Source organism: Acinonyx jubatus, chromosome D2 (assembly GCF_027475565.1).
Source record: "Acinonyx jubatus isolate Ajub_Pintada_27869175 chromosome D2, VMU_Ajub_asm_v1.0, whole genome shotgun sequence".
Taxonomy (NCBI): Eukaryota; Metazoa; Chordata; class Mammalia; order Carnivora; family Felidae; genus Acinonyx; species Acinonyx jubatus.
In genome coordinates this window covers 66,434,634-66,450,881 of record NC_069393.1, presented here as the reverse complement: position 1 = coordinate 66,450,881, position 16,248 = coordinate 66,434,634, and the positions used below count along the sequence as shown (strand labels likewise).

The 16,248-nt window shown below is 44.8% G+C and overlaps 1 protein-coding gene across 6 annotated transcripts in view; it reads right to left on the bottom strand.

The window, feature by feature from the left end:
* The window catches only part of RBM20 (RNA binding motif protein 20), a 193,877-nt gene that overhangs the window by 61,942 nt on the left and 115,687 nt on the right, over positions 1-16,248 (bottom strand). The window contains exon 1 of one of the 6 annotated variants that reach the window (XM_027063043.2): positions 8,805-14,061. The exons of the other annotated variants lie outside the window; for them this stretch is intronic. The gene's annotated coding sequence lies outside the window, so the exon portion shown is untranslated. Of the gene's footprint in view, positions 1-8,804; positions 14,062-16,248 lie in introns of those variants that run through there. 6 annotated transcript variants of the gene reach the window in all.

Here is a 16,248-nt window from a genome sequence, read left to right as displayed (position 1 = left end):
TGATACCAGGTAATATTGGAGCTAAGGTTCAAACTCTAGCTGACTGTCACAAATGTTAAGAGCAAGAAGAGGCCTTAGAGACCGTTTCTGTTTAATGCACTCATCCTACAGAGGAAAGAAGTGAAACCCAGTGAAGTTGGTGTGATATGTGATCACCCCAAGTCACAGAGCTGGCTAAAGAGCGGGACTGGACCCCGTTGTCTCCTCATTCCTCAGGGCTAATGTGGCTTCTAGTCTTCTCCTTTGTGAGAAGAAGGAGGTCATACATTTTTTGATAGTGCTCTTCTTGGTAACGACAGAACTACTGGATTATCACTTAGCGAGGCCTCTGTGAGTAATATCAAGATTACTGGGTCAATGCTGGCGTTATCCCACGTGTGGGCTTTAGCCATGACATTACCATAGAGTGATCTGTAACAGCGTGGCACGTCTCGGAGGCATTCGTAACAGCGACGATAATCCTACCATCTCTCTCCTGTTCCATGTTTTTTTAGTTAGGTTGTTAATCAGTGTTTTCTTTCACCTCATTAGCTATCTGATTTCCAGGATGACCAAATGGGAAGGAAAGTCGGATATGACCATTTCTGATTTACATTACAAAGACTGAGACCAAAAAAGGTCTTCCGGAATGCCTGAAGGCATCCAGCAAATAAGGGATGCAGAGCAGGGTATTACTTCAGCCCAGGATTCTACCCTCTGCCTACACATTCATTAAAGGGCGCTTCTAAAACCACATTCCTGGCTCTATTTCTTTGGATGTGATTTGTTTTACAGGGGTTTTGGTTTGTTTGTTTAAAGGTACTAAAATATAAAGAATTTTCCTCTATTCTGTGGTTTTTCTCCCAATGTGTCACAGTATTTTATTTTATTTTTTCCGGCTTTATCGATATATAATTTTAAGTTTTTTAGTCAATAATCTCTGCACCCGGTGTGGAGCTCAAACTCGCAACCTTGAGATAAAGAGTCGCATGCCCTTTTGACTGAGCCAGTCAGGTGCCCCACCAGCTTTACTGATATTAACATTGTGTAAGTTTAAGGTGTACAAATAATGGTACGACAATGCAGATATGTAAAATGACTGTCACAATAAGTTTGGTTAATGATTTAAGATTTTATTTTAAATAACACATTTGGTGTTATTAAATGAACAGTTTTCTGTACCATTGTACTCTGTTCCACTTTCATCAGAAGAAGATTCTCAGAACCAGGGACGTGCAGTCACCAAGGGGCCGCTAGCGGTTCCATAACTCACAAGAGAGGCCTGACTTTCCTGCTGGAGTTACTAGAAGTGCTCAAAATGTGCACAAGGGAACCGATGATGTAGCAAATGCAGAGCAAAGAAGAAATATTCTGCTAATGTCATAACAGGAAAGACTTAGAGCAGAGACAGAATTAATGTCAACTTATCCACCAAGAACCATGTATTCGTTTCTTTTTCTGTTCCTTCTTCTGTACCAGTTTTTCTTTAAAATATCCTTGGGGCACCTGGGTGGCTCAGTCGGTTGAGCATCCCACTTCAGCTCAGGTCGCGATCTCACGGTTCGTGAGTTCGAGCCCCAAATCGGGCTCGCTGCTGTCAGCACAGAGGCCGCTTTGGATCCTCTGTCTTCCTCTCTCTCTGCCCCTCCCTGCTCTCACTCTCTCTCAAAAACAAAACAAAACAAAACCCTTAAAATAAATAAGTAAAATACCCTTTATTTTTTGTTTTTAATTTTTTTTAACGTTTATTTATTTTTGAGACAGAGACAGAGCATGAACGGGGGAGGGGCAGAGAGAGAGAGAGAGGGAGACACAGAATCGGAAGCATGCTCCAGGCTCTGAGCCATGAGCCCAGAGCCCGATGTGGGGCTTGAACTCACGGACTGTGAGATCGTGACCTGAGCTGAAGTCGGAGGCTTAACCGACTGAGCCACCCAGGCACCCCTAAAATAGCCTTTATAAAATGATAGTCCTGTAGGTCATAATTTATTTTTAATATTCACATTTGGCTTTGTTTTCAGCTTTAAAACCTTAAAAATATGAAGAATATAACAAATCTTTATCATCTTTACAAGTTCACTGCCTGCCCATCACCTCAAATTAACAAATGCTATGATGATGGTAATTTTTTTTCCCCCTCAGATACTTTTTATTTAAAAAAAACCCAAAACTATACAGATAAAGTGGAAGTCCCCTTTGAGACTCTGCCCAGTCTAATTCCACCTCTACCTCCCTAGTGACATCCACGTGTGGTGCGTCTATTTATCGATCTGTCTGTCTCTCTCTAAACACAGAATAAAGTATAAAAATAAGAGACTTATCTATACCTGTGTGTGCTCATAAACCAGCATGTAGGACGGGGTTCAGCAGTATTTCTCCTAAAGAAAGAAATGCACATTCTCTCAAGTTTCTTTTAACACAGTAGGGCCTGCAGGCGGTGTATGGTGAAGTAAAAAAAAAAAAAAAAAAAAAATTGCTGAACTGTAAATTGGAAGACCCAGGTACCACAGCGGCTGCTTGCTCCCTGTGGGACTGGAGGCCAGTCAGTTTCCCTTTTTATGTAGAATGAGAAAAGCTGGATGAAAGGACCTCCAAGATCTCCTCCACCTTTGAAATCTGAGAACTCTCAGGTTTAATTTCCTCATCTGTCAAGATAATAATTCTGCCCTGCTAAGTTGCTATAAAGAACAAACATGATATGCAAGCACTCTGTAAAGCAAGCTGATGTTGATGACAGAATCAAATAATATTAAATCATAATAACATAAATATTATAAATAAACACTAATAATAGATTGTTATTTGTATATACTATATGATGTTAGTAACATCATGTAGTATGTAACTGATATACAATAAATGCAAAATACTACAATTTATAATTTATTATTTTTACGTCTCACAAATTAAGCGATTATAAGCTACCGGAAATACCTTTTAAGAAACTATTGTCATATACGTGGCTCAGATAATATGTGTTGCAGGCCAATCAGCATGAAATAACTTAATTTCTTCCATCCCTGTTCTCCTGGGCAGTTTAGCACAAGAAGAGGCTCTCTTGACTCTGTCCATGAAGATTCAGTGATCCAAATACCAAAAGTGCCTCATTATAAGATGTTCTCTACAAAGGCATTCCACAGACCGAAGGAGCCTTTTACAGTGAAATTCAGCTCAAATCTCTTTCAGGGCTGGAGTTGGGTTTGCCTGAGACACAATTTTTCAGAAAATTCATGTTGGGCAGAATTTCACTGGTTTTGTGCAGGCTAAAATTAAGGGAGTTGGATTGACTTCTGGGGTTAAGAGAGATCTTTGTTTTCTCAGTAACATAAAATAGGGTAACCTCTCAGCCAACAAACTTTTCTGGAGAACCTCAGTCTTTTGAGATGGAAAAACAAGCTGTTTGAAATGTATATTTAAAAACTGCTATACAAGTTCCCCAAGGCACCAAAAGTTAACGTTTATACATGCAAATGTAGTATTTAGGGGTTTATAGGCCAAAATTGCCCTCCTGAAGGACAACATGCAAACAAACATGAATGCCTTCCCATATGTTGTTCCCTCTCCCTAGAAAACCTCTGCCTATTCCCCCTCAGGGTCCTTCAACATGCTGCTCAGATGGCGCCTCCTCCAGGCAGCCTTCTCTGACTCCTGCCCCCATCCAGTGTGTGCTGATGTCCCTTCTGTGATTCCCCAGAATGCCTAGCTGCTCCGGTAGCCTCAACTATACTCTCTTCTAGCTCCTACCACCCTCTCTCATAATCGTCCATTCAATGGCTCATCTGATGTCCTCACTGCCCCGTGATTATTTTGAAGGCAGGAATTATGTGTTCTATTTCATATCACAGTATCTGACATGGTTGGTGTGTGGAACCATTAAACACTTCTGTACAAGTACACAACTGTTCCATGTGTATGTGTGTGGACTTAGTAGCTGTGTATCATATTCTCAATTTGGCTTCCTGGCTAAATGTTTCATGTATGCGTTGCTACGAGGCTTTAAAGATGAAGCTCTGTGGACAATATGGATTAGATTCAGTCTCTGACCACCATCAGAATTATGTAAATGCGACAACCACACAGAGTACAAAATTCTAAAATATTCAACAAATAGACAGTGTTTCCTTTTAACTGAACCTGAAGAAAATGCGATTTTAGTGTGTGATCTGAGAAGATGTAAGTGTCTAATCTACATGATTCTGAGATAAAACACATGCTCTGGGAATGGCCCCTATGTTCTCCTAACTTTATTTTCGGTAATTTATATCACTGAGATTTTTCTGGTAAATGTACAAGGATGGTCATAAAATGCAAGCCAATTTTATGCTATTTATTTTATTGTTATAATTTTTTTAAATAGGTTTCATGCCCGGCATGGAGCTCAACCCGGAACTTGAATTCACAACCCTGAGATCAAGACCTGAGCTGAGACAGAGTCAGAGGCCCAACGTGACTGAGCCGCCCAGGCGCCAACCCCCCCCAAGGCAATTTTAAATCAAGATAACATTTCAGAATAATTTTTAAAAATTAAAATTCTCAATCAATACAGCTGTTCTCTTCCCAGAGTTGTCTGACTATTAGCCTGGACATTTTAACCAATGTGACTTAAACCAAATACTAGAAGTCTATACGAGGCTGAAGAGGCAGTGTGGGGTAGTTTGGGTGGGGTAGCACTGTTTGGCTCATAAGTAGACCTACTTCTTAAACAGGCTTTGCCCCCAATAACTGTACATCTGATTGTGGTCATTTCACCCTGTAGACCTTAGTTTTCTCATCTGTGAAATGGGAGGGTCAGATGAAACATTTTTAAGGTCCCTTTATGCCTTATCATTTTAGGATGGTGGGTGTTTTCTTAAAGCTGTCATTGATGGCACAAGGAAAAGTCAAATTCATCTGGTCATGGTACAGTGATAGATTTCTGTCCTGGGAGATCGGAGTTTCTAGCCTTTCCCCCTCCCCCAGCTCTGGGTGACTTCAGAGAGAGGCATTTAATCTGCACTAAACAAACCTGTCTGTAAAATGACAAGGTGAAATGAGGGCAGTGGTTTTCAAGAGTTAGGTGGGCACTGGGAGGGCTTCTTCTAACACAGATGCTGGACTCACCCCCAGCTGCTGTCTCAGGAGGTCTGGGCAGGGGCCTGAGAATTTACTTGCATTTCTTTTTTTTTTTTTTTAATTTTTTTTTTTAACGTTTATTTATTTTTGAGACAGAGAGAGACAGAGCATGAATGGGGGAGGGACAGAGAGAGAGGGAGACACAGAATCGGAAGCAGGCTCCAGGCTCTGAGCCATCAGCCCAGAGCCTGACGCGGGGCTCGAACTCACAGACCGCAAGATCGTGACCTGAGCTGAAGTCGGACGCTCAACCGACTGAGCCACCCAGGCGCCCCTACATTTCTAACAAGTTCAAGCGATACTGATGCTGTACTTTGAGAACCACTGGACTAGACTATCTTGAATCCACCTTACAACTCCAAGAATCAATGGTGAGTTACAAAGCATTCGGTAACAACTGTATTTTTAACAAGCCACACCTGGGGCGCCTGGGTGGCTCGGTCGGTTAAGCGTCTGACTTTGGCTCAGGTCATGATCTCGCGGTCTGTGAGTTTGAGCCCTGCATCAGGCTCTGTGCTGACAGCTCAGAGCTTGGAGCCTGTTTGGGATTCTGTGTCTCTCTCTCTGCCCCTCCCCGGCTCGTGCTCTGTCTCTCTTGCTGTCAAAAATAAATCAAACATTAAGAAAAAAAATTAAAAAAAAACAACAAGCCTCTTCTATCTCCTAGGCACCCAATACACCAACAAGGGGCCCCCTTTTCCACAGGGGTTTCAGACACTGCAAGAGTAACATCCAGGGCACTTGCCACTACTCTACCTACCATCCTTTAAGAGAGTCAGTCGACATGTTCAACAATATTTGGCCTCCTGGAATCAAAACACTCTGGGTTCATAAAACCTAATCTAATTAGTTCGTTGACTGGCTTAGCGTCACGTTATCGGTTGCTGAATAGGAAAAAAGCAAGCTCCATTCACTCTGAGTTCACCAATGCAGAAAATAGAAGGATCAGACTCCAGAATGTCAAAAATTCTTCAGTCAAGCAACATTATGAGAAATATCAGGAGAAAGTCCACCTTCCAAACTCACCCTATGCTAACAAAAAGTGTTTGACAAAACATCTTTATTGTTAAACTTCAAATGTGGTGGCACTGAAATCACTTGGGGTGTTTTTAAAACACTAATGCTTGGATCATATCTCCATAGATTCTGATTCACCCTAGACACTGGGATTTTTTTTAATGTTTACTTTTGAGAGAGCACAAGCAGAGGTGGGGGCAAAGAGAGGGGGACAGAGGATCTGAAGCAGGGTCTACACTGACAGGCTGACAGCACAGAGCCCAAACGTGGGGCTCAAACCCACAAACCCCGAGATCATGACCTGAACCAAAGTCGGACAATGAACCAACTGAGTCACCCAGGTGCCCTGACACTGGGATTTTTAATAGCTCCCCAGGAGAACTATTGTGAAGCAAAGTCTGAGGCTTGACAGTCTATAAAGGAATAGAATCAATCTGTTCTTCATTACTTTGAGCCACACAAGCCATTTTTGTCACCACAAGCAGCATGACCATTTGTTTTCAATTATACTTAAGAATAAACACTGAACTTTTTATAAGCCCACAAACACAGTGGGCAATCAACCGATTTTTCTTAGCTATACACTGAAGCATCTCTCACATGGTTTGATAAATATTTTTTGTGGCAAGACTTTCTCCACAGTACGCATATAGTTTCTGCTGTAGACAGCCAGATGATGATTGCCACGGGTGACCCTAGCTTTCTAAATTTTAAACACCTTGAAGACCTCATCCACGTCCTAAAATCTTTCAAATTCCTGAGTGTCTGCCTGGCTCCGTGCCGGGCAAATTAGAGGCACTAAACAAATACTTATTCAACTCACTTGAATTTATGACCGCCTCTAAGCATATGGGAACGGAGGTCTTGGACGTGTATGCTCAGTGTTTCATTGTGAAGTATGAGGCATACATTTCCTATGTGTGTTGGGATCATGCACTATTTAATTCTGTTCAATTCCTTAGAGCAAATGAGAATATTAAGGTTGGAACGTTATAAATACACCATGGAACTATTTATTTGAGAAAGCTTCCATTTCCCAATGTTGATGAAGTTTCTGGTGCCTTAAGACACATACCTTTCTGACTACAGACAACAAATCACAGGTGACACCCAAGGCAGAGAATATTATCTGTAGGTTACTTCTGGCTTTTGTCTCTATTTAACACAGCTGTGGCCATAGGAAAGCTACCGAAGGGAAAAGATAGAAGATAAAAAGCAGCAGCCGTCAGATGCAGCCATCTTGGTTACGTCTGCACGTGCCGTTCTAGTATTTTCTCAGTTCACCACAAACTAAACCTGCGGCTAAGATCCACGGAGACTGAGGACTGCCTTGGCTGAGGCAAGAAAGAATGGTTAAAATTCGATGGCTGACTCTTCTTTCACTCCAAACTGCTCTCCGGCACTTTCCTCTGCTACCCCATGCATTGCTAATTAGGAGCAGTCAACGCTGGACATGTACACAGTCCTCTATGGTAAAATTGATTATTATATTACTATGGAAAAGAAGGAAGTCATTTCGTTCAAAATATCAAATTCCACAAAATCATACGTGGCAGCTGTTAGTGGATGCATGCGGGGGAGGGGCAAGTGTGTGAAAATATCTACCCTTCAGTTTTCTGACATCTTTGCAAAGAACGTGCAACATAGAAGAAGAAAAAAGATTCCAACACATATAAGGCAGAAACCAATGAAAGCTACATGATGCATTTTTTTGAAGGTTAAAAAATTCCCATGAGGTAGGATCCATCACACACACTATTTTACACGCCATTTTACGAGTATGGGTTTGCTTTTCCACACTTGCCAGAAGAAAACCAGCGCTCCTGTCCCAAACGTGTCGAGGAGACTTTTAATTGCATCAGACAGAGAAACGAGGTGAGTCATGTTTGGTTGTGCATGAGCCTACTCACAGATCAGCACAGTCATGTCCAAATGTGCTCCCTGAACCTCACGACAGATGTTTATACAGTTGCTTGCTTGCTTGGGGACTATGAAAATAGTTTTGTTTTGAAATTTAACTTTACTTAACGATACCTAATAGTTGCTGAAACACGTATTGCGGGTCCTTCAGAGGTGCTTAGAAGCAACTTTCAAGCATTCTTTCTTGGCAAAATGTCCCGTGCTTCCGAATCCTAAGACCGTGCTCCCCTCCCGGGTCATGAGCCTGACAGCGCTCGGCAGACACAAGACATTTCGAACGTTCATTTTCCATCGCTGACAAATTCCAGCAATCAACACCAAACACCTCCGCCTTACGAGACCCCCCCCCCCCCACACACACACCCCATCATTCATAAGGTTTCGGGATTCCGAAAATGCCCGCTCCCTCAGGTCTGATGATAACGCGATCTGTTTCCCCGGTGGCCACTCAACTTTTCTTTATAAGAGTTTAGTAACCAGAGTAAAAAGAGCATCTAGACTTGCTGACGTTGGGATCGCTGATTTCGCTGGGGTCATGGGGAGCTGTTTTAGGTCACATGTTACCCTGCCGTTGTGAATCATTTATTACAATTCTTTTTTTTTTTTTTTTTTTTAACAGGAGGGGGTGGGGATACAGACAAATCGCATACTCATGCACAGATGCTTAGCGCCAAGAACATGGTCAGAAGTGCCGCCCGGACTAGAGAGTAAAAAGAAAACCCTCGATTTCCTTCTTGTGCTGGGGGGAAAGGTAGGATGATGTCATGCAACCTTACCTTTCTGAAAAAGACCCAGGCGCCTGGCATCGAACGCTCACCTGAGGCCACCGAAGCTGGGAGTCATTTTGGGCGTCGCGCCTGTGCCTCCCTAGAAAATTCCAGTGACATTCTACCGGCTTTCTGCTTGCCAATCATGACAAGCGTCCACTTAAACTCTCACGAGTCTGGGAAGGGGCAGAGAAGGGGGAATGCAGGCGAGGGAGCAAGCGACAGAGAGAGAGTGGCCCCGGTGCACACCCGGCTGGCAGGGGAGTCACATGCCGCCAGGAGCCATTCCTGCTGCATTACACATGCCGAGCTAAATGGCAAACAATATCAGTCGATGTTTATGCCACATGTTCTCAGCCTCTTCACATAACACCCAAGCCAGCTCTGCACAGACAGGCCTCCTGAGAGCGCCTCGGAAAGAGGGGGTCTTGTGCAAATCGTGCAGCCATTTTAAATAAAATTGCAAAGCCTCCCTCCTGTCCCGGTTTCCTTTCCTATGGTTCCCTGGTGGTGGTGGGAGTGACGGTGGTTTGTTTGCTTGCTTCTTTTTTTACTCTGGGTTTTCACAGGCAACGGTCTGGTCCTCAAGGTGCCCAAAAGGACATTTAGCAATGCAGCCACATCAGACAGCACTGCACACTGACTCCTGGCCAGCCAACCTCCTGAACAGCTTGCCCTTCTTGCTTTTATTTTTATGGAGCAGGAGATGGAGAGAGGTGACCCATCGTATCACCCGCCCAGTGGTAACGGCAATAATGCTTTTCAGTGGAAAAATGGACTTAAAAAAAATATTTATTTTTGAGAGAGGTAGACAGAGTGTGAGCAGGGGAGGGGCAGAGACAGAGGGAGACACAGAACCTGAAGCAGGCTCCAGGCTCCGAGCCGTCAGCACAGAGCCCGATGCGGGGCTCGAACTCATGAGCCATGAGATCATGACCTGAGCCGAAGTCAGACACTTAACTGGCTGAGCCACCCAGATACTCCAAATGGACTGCCTTCTGCTCGAAGAGGCTCTTCACAGTGGTGATTCCCCCCTGCAGGGCGTGCTGGAGGCATTTTTGTCTGTCAGAACTGGGGGGATGCTGCTAAAACCCCACAAAGCACCTGACAGAAGCCACAAACCAGGACTACCCAGCCCAAGACATCAAGAGTACTTCAGTGGAGAAACTGCTGTATGACTAGCCTTTCCATAAGTCTTACAGAAAACAGGATACAGAACAAAAAAGAAGAAGAAAAGAAACTGAAAGTCAAGAGGTCGGGCGGGGGGGGGGGGGCAGGGATGGGCTTTGCTTGAATTGTGGTTTAATTCCTCAGGAGCTTGTTCCCTTTTCTCCTCAGAAGCCACCATTCTCCTGCCACATTGTTTCCTCTTCTGTTTCCAAATCTCATGCTGTAATACTAAACAATCAAAGGAAAACTAAACCTTTGGTGAGTTTCTGAATCAAGACCAGCTGTCCATGAAGACCTCGCTGCCATGGTATGTAAAGCAGCCATCGTCCCAGTTTGTCCTGTCTGGATGGTCTGCTGTTCATCTGTGACACCCAGTATCCAACCTAATCTCCTCTTAAAACTATTCAGGAGAGCGCGCTTTTTACAAGGTAAAACCTCCCTCAAAGAGCTTACAGAAGAATGAAGGACTAAAGCTCACTGGGGTCTCCTATTTTACTTTGACTCATAAAGGCGGGGGCGGGGGAGAGGGGTCACTGGCATCAGGAAAGCTTCTCTCTGCTAGGACTTCAGTGTGTGACCTTCCTGCAGCCCGCTCAAAAGTCAAAGTGAAAGCCGGTCATGTCTGTCCACACAGCCCATTTCCAGCTGCCCACCAGAGGCCTGTCCACTGCCCACCTGCCCAGCGAGCTCTGGGGAGAGCCCAAGGGTTCTTTCTTCCTAATATAGCCGAAGCCCACAGGCTGCCCTAAGCTTGCCTGGCTCTCTGCCGCTGACTCAGTCACAGACACCCAAAGGCGCCAGTCCCAGATCCTGACCTACAGGAACCAGCCAGCCTGGCCGCAGCTGCATTTCTGCTCCGGCCGTGGATCCCTCCCATGATACACCAGGTTTCTGCAAGGCACAGGCTCAACTCCAATCAGCAACTGCACATTTTTGCCCCTTCCTCCGTCTCTGTCTTACCTCACTATGCTCAGGACTTTCTTAGGATAGGAACTCAGTCGGTTAAGTGTCCAACTCTTGATTTAGGCTCAGGTCACGATCTCACAGTTTGTGAGTTCAAGCCCCACGTCAGGCTCTGCACTGACAGCATGGAGCCTGCTTGGGATTCTCTCTCCCTCTCTCTCTGCACCTTCCCTGCTCATGCTGTCTCTCAAAACAAATAAACATTAAAAAAAAACAAAAACAAAAGAGTTTACTGAAAAGCACTCCACTATGCACATCTCCCCAAACCTAAGGAGGAGAAAAGTCAGTACTTAGAATGAGCCCTTCTAATTGTGTGATTACCCAGAGATTAGGACACAAAGCCTGGCCCCATTTGGAAATGAAGAGGCACAAAATGACCATCACAAACTGCAATGTAATAGGTGCATGGTGAGCACTTACTGTATACCAACACTGCCAGATGAGGAGGGAGGGAGGAACATAAGTTGATACTGACTGTGGATGCACAAGGTACTGTGCTACCCATCCCACATACTCTCTGGATCATCAGCAGTCTTTTTCTTTTTAATTTTTTTCAATGTTTTTATTTATTTTTGAGACAGAGAGAGACAGAGCATGAGCAGGGGAGGGGCAGAGAGAGAGAGGGAGACACAGAATCCGAAGCAGGCTCCAGGCTCCGAGCTGTCAGCACAGAGCCCGATGCGGGGCTCGAACTCACAGACTGTGAGATCATGACCTGAGCTGAAGTCGGACGCCCAACCGACTGAGCCCCCCAGGCGCCCCTGGATCATCAGAAGTCTTAAAAACTTAAGATCGCTATGCCGACTTTACAGTTGAGAACAATGAGGCTCCAAATGGGTCACTAACCCAACGTCCCAAAGTCAATATGTGGTCATTTGAAACAATCTACTTGATTCCAAAGGCTGGTCCTTCCACTGAAACATCCCCCAGGGTATGAGGTGAGTCAGTGTACACAACAGAGTGAAATAAGATGAGTGCTGCAGGTAAGTGTGTGTTCACGTCTAATAAGAGCAGGGCTGGCTACAAATATGTGGGGCCTAGTGCGAAATGAAAATGCAGTGTCACCGTTCAAAAATTATTAAGAATTTCAAGATGGCAACAGCAGAGCATTAAATTAAGCGTAGAACCCTTCTAATAAAAGGGCCCTCATGTGAACACGTGCCCGTGTAGCCAGTCCTGAAAGGGAAGGAAGAACTCTGAGAAGTAGCGGGCAGGGGGTGGGAGCCACGTCACCCGTCCACAGTGACAGCAGCAGAGCACCACAGCCCAGGATCATCTGCTGGACACCCAAACCTGTCCCTGTTTCCTTTGGCCATTCTTTCTCCTGCTACAGAGCTAGTATCAATGCAAGGTCATGGGAAGGGGCCAGGGTGGAACTTGGGCTGGAAGAAGCAGGAGGCAAATCTGGCCCAAATAAATAAAACTATTCCTTATGATACTGTTTCTTGAAGTGACATGATGGAAAGGGATCATTTGGCCTCCAGCCCTGGGGAGATGCCCCAAAGCAGGTGGCAGAGTGATCCTCAGTGGAAGGTGGGGAGGAAGTCATACACAATAACATAGCAAGAGACCCAAGAGGCAAGGATACATAGCCAGCTGATGTGTGAGGAATGAGGGCAGAGAAAGGTTGAGAACCAGTGAGTATAAGGAACACTCAGCTGGAACTGGAAGCATGGGGTCTGCGCCTGGCTTCCTCACCAGCTCCCTGTGTCACCTCCAGCCAGTCACCAAGTCCTGGTGGTTCAAAACACTCCAGGGCCAAGTACGCAGGAACTTAAGGGTATGCCAGGTGGCCATTAAACGTGATGCTTACTATTCACTTACTCTCTAATGTTAAATTAAAAACCAGCACACAAAATTGTTTCTATATTATGGTTACAAACATGTAAAAGGCAAAATAACCCTTAGGTAGAAAAAAACAAAACAAACCACAATTACAGAGCACATCAAAATGGGGCACCTGGGTGGCTCAGTTGGTTGAGTGTCTGACTTCGGCCCAGATCATGATCTCACAGTTTGTGAGTTCAAGCCCCGCCATCAGGCTCTGTGCTGACAGCTGGGAGCCCGGAGCCTGCTTCAGATTCTGTGACTCCCTCTCTCTGCTCCCCCCTTTCTCGACTGTGTCTCTCTCAAAGCTAAATAAACATTAAAAAAAAAAATTATTTTTAATGTTAACAGGGACAGTCGTGTTTAGATAGCAAAACCTGGGTAACTTGTTTCTCCTTTTGTAAATGTTCCAGTATTTCTTTAACAAACATGTTTATTGTTTAGAAGTAATTTTTTTTAGGGAAAAATGAATTCAGTTGGGCTGATGATGCCCCATCTAGCTTATAAGGACCTTCAAACGAGGCCCCTTTTGTTGTTGTTAAAACAGCCCCTTTGCCACAGCAGGCACGTCTCTCCTGGAGAGCCATATGCCAAAAGTAAAGGCAAGATATATGGGAAATGAGGCATCTACGCAAGGCAGGGCCATGTTCATCCTCTTGTGAAAGCCAAAGCACATGACTCAGATGGGTTTTCACACCTGTATTCCAGGAAGGCACCATGTACAAAGCAGGCAGAAGACGCCAGCATGTTGTTCAGGGATAAACAAAAGCTATGACCTCAGACTTCTCACCAGAGAGATCAAAGTCATTAACATCAAGCCAGTTTTTTGGTGCACATCACAGTTCAAAGTCAACAGCCTCTACACTTCCCTTGCCTGCCCCCCAAACCACTGCCGGTCTGGGGCCGGGGAGGAGGAGCTGAGTTACCTGTCGTCAGGTGGACAGAGGGGAAAAGGCAGGGTCACCGAACAACCCAGAAGTGGGCTTTGGTCTCTAATTTAACATTTCCATCTCCGTGGCTCAGTTTTATATACTTTTCAGGGCAGTGCTAAGTAATTGTGTTGTCTTTTGGATATGCAAATTCAAGATGAGTGCTAACCAATGAACAGTCCAGGTTGGCCCAGGATTACAGGCTGTGTAGCTGGGCCTCCTCTGACCTTCAGCACACTGAGCCAACAGTGGCTACCTCATCTGTGTTTCTCAGCTGCGAATCTTGCGGGAGCCAATCTCTGCCCACACCGGATGGGCTGAAACTATCTTTCAACCACCACTTTCCCCTTATAACCAGGGCTGACTATGCCATCTTTAGCAATGGGGGGGGGGGGGGGGGGGGGGGGAGAGGGGGGGATGGGCAAAGAAAAGTTAAGCCAGAAATAAAGGGGGTTTCAGGCCTCTCAGAGGGATGGAAGGCAGTGAGTGACCCCTTGATAGAGCAATGGTAGAGGTTTCAGTCTCTTGTCACAGTAAGATGCAAGGAGAGAACAAAGATTCTTTCGTTCCCAGAAAGAACAAGCTTGGCCTAGTAATGGCTATATCCTGCATAGACAAAGGCCAGCCACAACCCGTTAGCAGAGGAAACCAGTCAAGAGTTGTGAGTCACACAATGTGGGAATGAGCCCTTCCTAGAAAAGGAAGCTGGCTCTTTGTTGAGCAAGGGTTTTAATTCCCTTCTGGGTAACTGTTGTTCCTTGGTAGGTCCTCCAGGGGCCCCCAAAACAGAAGCAGGAAGTATTTTTAAGTTTCCCAGATTTGCTCTTTAGAGACTTGAACATAGCTTCCAGACATAAATTCCATGCTGGGTTCTCAGGGTGACTGTATCCTCAGGACCTCTGCACAATCTGTTCCCTCTGCCTGAAAGTCCTTCCTCTGGACTTGCACTGTGCAACAGGGTAGCTATTAGCCATCCGTACCTTTTCAATTTAAGTTATTAATATTAAATGCAATTCAAAAACTAATTCCTTAGTCATACTAGCCACATTTCAAGTATTTAATAACTATATGGGACCAACGGCTACCCTACTGGATAGCACAGTACTCAGTATCTCCAGCATTCAGAAAGTTCTACCAAACAGCATTGCTTCAGATTTTCAGTGACTGACACCTTCTCAACCTCAGGTCTCTGTGCTACTGTCATCCTCCCAACAAGGCCACCATAGACCCATGGGAACCTAAAGAACATATGGTGACTCCCTGTCCCCTGATCCTACCTTTATCACTACCTGAAATTACCTTCTTTGTCTCATGCTTTATTGCCTGCCCCACTCCTGGAATATAAGCTCCATGAGAGCAAAGAGCTTGTCTGCCTCTTTTATTGTTGTACATCCAACACCTAAAACAGTATCTGGTACAAACAGAAGCTCAAGTCAATATTGTTCAATAAACGACTTATGGTAGAGTCTACTCCATCACTTTGGGATCAGAGGACACCAGCTACTCAAGATAGCCGCAACGTATCTTCCCACGGACCAAGACGATATGTAAGCCTGTGTCCCATTTAGGGCATTTGGGATTCTGGGGGTTGTGGAAGCACGTAGGTAGAAGCAGGGCAGTGAAAACCCAACTTGGTCCTGATTCTCTTCCCAGAACACCAGTTGCCTTTCATCACCTCCATCAGTCTGTCAACAGGGCTGGGCCCAGCTCTTACACTGTCCTTGTCCTCTGCTTTTGCAAAAGATCAAAATACTCTCACACATAACATTAGACCCTCTCCAACACATGATCATTTTTCCTCCACATGCATATACAGAAGTAAATGATAGGATGGGATCTTAAGTTTAAACAGTTGTTGGTATTTTAATACTCTGCATACTCTGTGAGTGCTTTCTGATGCCATCCCTGGAATGGGAGGAGGAGGGGGAGGAACCAGTCTGCCACAACTTTGTTTTGCTATTAACTTCAATTACAATGTGAATGACAAGAGTATTATGTTCAGCAAAACATGCTCCCCATGGCTGAACACCAGAAGAGCATAAAGGTATAAAAATTGGAAAACATACCACCTGTCACACGTTATTGAACTGTCATTACAAGCTGAGTACAAAAGTCGCCCTATCAGAGGAGCTAAGCATGGAAAAAGAGCATTCACAATGACAGGAAAATAATAAGCAAATAGAAAGCAAAAATAGGAGCAGGTAGAATCTGCTCAGAATCAAACTAAGAAAGACTTCCCAGAGTCAAGGCGGTTGGAAGCTTGCCAAAGAAGAGAGGGCAGCTTGGAGAAACTTCAGCAGTGTAGCCTCCAGTTCCTGCTAAGGAAACAAACGTGATTTTAAGCTGGTTTCCTCTTCAAGGCACACGTGGCAATTGTTTGCTAAAACTCGAACTTCTCTCTTAGTGCCATTAGTTAATAAACGTACCAACCTTGGGGCGCCTGGGTGGCTTAGTCAGTTAAGCGTCTGACTTTGGCTCAGGTCATGATCTCATGGTTCATGGGTTCAAGCTTGCTTTGGATTCTGTGTCTCCCTCGCTCTCTGCCCCTCCCCCACTCGCGCTCT